Source organism: Mobula hypostoma, chromosome 13 (genome assembly GCF_963921235.1).
Source record: "Mobula hypostoma chromosome 13, sMobHyp1.1, whole genome shotgun sequence".
Lineage (NCBI taxonomy): Eukaryota > Metazoa > Chordata > Chondrichthyes > Myliobatiformes > Myliobatidae > Mobula > Mobula hypostoma.
This window is the reverse complement of record NC_086109.1, coordinates 93,684,176-93,689,055: the sequence shown is the minus strand read 5'-3', so window position 1 is coordinate 93,689,055 and position 4,880 is coordinate 93,684,176. Positions and strand designations below refer to the sequence as shown.

General features: G+C 43.7%; 1 non-coding gene across 1 annotated transcript; it reads left to right on the top strand.

The window, feature by feature from the left end:
- The first annotated feature begins 3,134 nt into the window (after nucleotides 1-3,134).
- Nucleotides 3,135-3,207, top strand: trnak-cuu (transfer RNA lysine (anticodon CUU)). Its single transcript has one exon. It is a non-coding gene; the product is annotated as a tRNA-Lys (tRNA).
- The last annotated feature ends 1,673 nt before the right edge of the window (nucleotides 3,208-4,880 follow it).

Genomic DNA, 4,880 nt, shown 5'->3' with positions numbered 1-4,880 from the left:
CTGGGGCAGATCCACGTTGCTTCTCAGGTAACAGCTAATATGTGACACCACCAATCTCTCAAAACACTTCATCACCGTGGATGTAAGTGCTACTGGACGATAGTCATTGAGGCAGGTTACAATGTTTATCTTAGGCACTGGTACGATTGAAACCTGCTTGAAGCAGGTGGGTAAGTCAGAATGTCAAAGCAAGAGGTTAAAGACATGGGTGAACCCTCCAGCCTGTTGGTCAGCATGGAACCCTGAAGCCACACACTCAATGTTTCAGGAACAGCTTCTACCCCTCTGCTGTCAGATTTCTGAATGGTCCATGAACCCATGAACACTACTTTGTAATTTCTGATCATTTTTATGCCTTTACACCTTATTGCTGGACGCGAAACAACAAATTTCTCACCACATAAATCCGTGATAGGAAACGTGATTCTGAAGCAATGCACAATATGCTGAAGGAACGCGGCAGGACTGGCAGCATCTGTGGAGGGAAGTGGAGAGTTGATGTTTCGGGCTGAGATCGTCTACTGCAGTGCTGTTCTGAGAGTATCATTGGGTTAACGTGGAATGGCATCTTCTTGCAGGTACCATCAGGCAAGAGGTACAGAAGCCTGAAGGTTCAGGAACACCATCCTCAACCACCAAAGCCTTAATCGCTACAGTTTAGTGACACAATGACCACTTTGATCACTTCTATACTCACATCATTCTACAGATGTGCAGTAGAGAGCATTCTAACATGCTGGCACAGAAACTGCACTGTGGAGGACAGGAAGGCTCGACAATGGGTAGTCAAAACTGTTCAATGCATCACTGCCATCAAGAACATATATCCAGAAAGGTGCTGGAAAAAGGGCCAGTAACATCATGAAGGATTCCACCCACACTGCTCATGGACTGCTTGTCCCACTCCCATCAGGGAGAATGCTCTGCAGTATCCACGCCAGGACCACGAGACTCAAAAACTCTCTCATTTTCCCCAAGAAGTAAGGCTGATCAACACCTCTACCCACTAATCCGCCCCACCACATTCTCAACAACCACTACTGAGCTCCTCCATCCTGATCAAAAAGGCGCAACAGTGCCTTTATTTCCTGCAGAGCATCAAGAAAGCTCACCTCTGTCCCAGGATACTGACGGACTTTTACCCCTGTACCATTGAGAGCATACTCACCAACTGCATCTCAGTGTGGTATGGCAATTGTCCTGTATCGGACAGCAAAGTACTCCAGCGTGTGGTGAAAACTGTCCAGCGGATTATTGGCACCCAGTTGCCCACCACTGAGAACATCTACCATAAACGCTGCCTGGACAGGGTGAAAAGCATTATCAAGGATGCATCTCACCCAAACCATGGACTTTTTACTCTTCTCCCATCCCATAGGCGGTACAGGAGCCTTTGCTCCCACACCAGCAGGCACAGGAAGAGCTTCCTCACTGAAGCTGTGACCCTGCTGAACCTCACATCACAGCGCTAAGCAGTATTGCACCCATATTGTACTGTCTCGGTACTTCTATATTTGTGTGCTGTAGCACTTACTTTTTATTCGCAGTTATTTTGTAAATAACACTATTCTTTGCATTTCTGGTCAGATGCTAAATGCATCTCATTGGCTTTGTATCTGTACTCAGCACAATGACAATAAAGTTGAATCTAATTCCCCAAAATCCCCAACTTTGCCTGCTGTTAGCAACCAAGATTGAGGTTGAATCATTCAGATAGAGATGGTACTCGATACTCGGTGTCGGAGAGCTGATCGGAGGCTTGAAGTTTTCAGACGACCCAGTGTCGGACTGTGGTCGGGCATGGCAGGGAGAGTTTTTCTTCCTTCTCCCGTCTGCGTGAGATGTGGGACATTTGAGAGACTTTGAACTTTTTACTGTGCTCATGGACTTCTTCATCAAGTTATGGTATTGTTGCACTGTTGTAACGAGATGTTATAATTATGTGGTTTTGTTAGTTTTTTCAGTCTTGGTCTGTCCTGTGTTTTGTGATATCACATCGGAGGAATATTGTATCATTTCTTAATGCATGCATTACTAAATGACAACAAAAGAGGACTGCGTGTCTTCATAATCTAATCTAATTTATATCATTTCCTGTCTGTCACCTTATGTATGGAATTCCCTGGGCCTAGCGTCACTTTATATCACACACAGTCAATCTATGTATAAGGTATCTTTTGTATTTATATTTATTGTTTTTTTTTATTTTAATAATTGTGTTCTTTATCCTATGTGTTTTTTTTTTGTACTGCATTGGGTCCAGAGCAACTATTCTTTTGTTCTACTTTACACTTATGTACTGGAAATTACATTAAATCATCTTGAATCTTTGCACTACAGAGAACTTCTGCTTTCTTTGTCTTCTTAGAAAAAAATATGTATCATCTACGTTTCGTTTATGTTTTTCTTGTGACTATTGAGAATCTGATACCATGTGCCTATAATGCTGTTGCTAGTCTGCTTTCCATTGCTTCTCTGCAGATGATAAAGTATGACTATGACTATGATGGTAAACACTGACTGATAGCCCAGTGTTTCAGAAACAAAACCCCGCTGAGGTATAGTTGACACCAACGTAAAGAGGGTCGCTATTGGAGGGAAAGACTGGTGGTAGCAGGAGATAAGCACTGCTGAAATCGGCACAGTCTGACCTCATCCCGGTGCCTGAGATTGCGCGGGAGCGGCAGTATCCAGCAGGAATTGTTACTATCAGTAATTACATTTCAGCTCAGGTAGGAAGATAGCGGGCCAGAAGCCGGAAGTGGAAGTTGAAGTTGGAAAAACTCTGGCTCAGACTTCAGCGGAAATAAGAGAAAACCTGCAGATGCTGGAAATTTGAGCAACATACATAAAATGCTGGAGGAACTCAGCAGTCCAGGCAGTCTCAATAGGAAAATGTACAATCGACGTTTCCGCCTGAAACCCTTGGGCAGGAATCAGTCCGAAACGTCGCCTATACTTTTCCCCCCTATACGTTGCTTGGACTGCTGATTTCCTCCGGTATTTTGTGTGTGTTGCTCAGACATCAGCGGGTCTGCCTCATTATCTCATTGTAAAGATGTGAGCATGAATAAATTCAGGATACAATGAGCAGATTAACTAGCAGAGAGGCTAGATCTGTTTAATACATAGCTGCCCGGCTAGCTCAGTCGGTAGAGCATGGGACTCTTAATCCCAGGGTCGTGGGTTCGAGCCCCACGTTGGGCGTTCGTTTTGACAGCCATTATATTATTTTCTACGTAAATATTAATACTAATCCTTTACTTTACAGATCTGATCCTTCATTTTGGAACTTCCTTAAACACTCACAGCTGTAATTTTTAAAAACGTCTTGTAGAATTCTGATATCTATGGTGCATGTGGTATGACTAGGGTGGATCGGAATGAAAGAGAAACTGCTGGAAAACGCAATCGGTGTTCGGCGGCAGCAGAACAGTGCAAAGACATCACATTACGGCATATTGCAACATTAATAAACAGTGCAAAAAAAAGCGTAACAAGGTAGTGTTCAGAAATCTGATGGCGGGCGGGAAAGAAGTCGCTTCGGCAAGGTTGAGCATGTCTTCAGACTCCTGTATTTCCTCACTAATGGTAGTAATGAGAAGAGGGCACGTCTTGTATGGCGAGGATCCTTTGTGATGGATGGTATTCCCCGTCCATGAGTCAGAAGTATGACTCAGGTCCCCAATGATCCTTCGGGCCCTTTTCTCATACCCGTCTTTGTAAATGTCCTGATTCATGGGAAGTTCACAACTACAGTTGCGCTGTCCACCTCCTCTCCACATCCACCCTATCTAGTCCTTTCAACATTAGGTAGTTTTCAATGAGATCCCCCGGCATTTCTCTAAATTCCAGTGAGTACAGGCCCAAAGCTGCCAAACGTTCCTCATACGTTAACCCCTTCATTCCCAGAATCATCCTCATGAACCTCTTCTGGACTCTCTCCAATGACAACACATCCTTTCTGAGATATAGGGGACCCAAAACTGTTGACAGCAATCCAAGTGCGGCCTGACTGGTGTCTTATAAAGCCTCAGCATTATTTCCTTATTTTTATATTCTATTCCCCTTGAAATAAATGCCAACATTGCATTTGCCTTCTTTACCATGGACTCACCCTGTAAATTAACCTTCTGGGAGTCTTGCTCAAGGACCCCTAGGTTGCTTTGCACCTCTGATGTTTGAATTTTCTCCCCATTTGGGTAATAGTCTGCACTATTTTTCCTTTTACCAAAATGCATTATCATACATTTCCAAACACAGTATTCCATCTGCCACTTTTTTGTACCTTTTTCCAATTTGTCTAAGTCCTGCTGCAATCACATTGGTTCCTCAGCACTACCTACCCCTCCACCTATCTTCATATCATCCGCAAACTTTGCCACAAAGCCATCAATTATCTAAATCATTGACAAACAATGTGTGAAAAGTTAGCGGTCCCAATACTGACTCCGAGGAACACCACTTGTCACTGACAGCCAACCAGAAAAGGCCTCCTTTATTCCCACTCGCTGCCTCCTGCCTGTCAGCCATTCTGCTGGCCATTCCAGTACCTATCCTGTAATGCCATGGGATTTTATCTTGTTAAGCAGCCTCTTGCGTGGCACCTTATCAAATGCCTTCTGAAAATCCAAGTAAAAGTCATCCACTGCCTTTCCTTTGTCCACCCTGCTTGTTACATCCTCGAAGAATTCTAACAGATTTGTCAGACAAGATTTCCTTTAACAGAAACCATGCTGACCTTGACATATTTTATCATTAGTCTCCAAGTACCCTGAAACCTCACCCTTAATAATAGACTCCAACACTTTCCCAACTATTGAGGTTAGGCTAACTGGCCTGTAATTTCTTTTCTTTTGCCTTCCTCCCTTCCTAAAGAG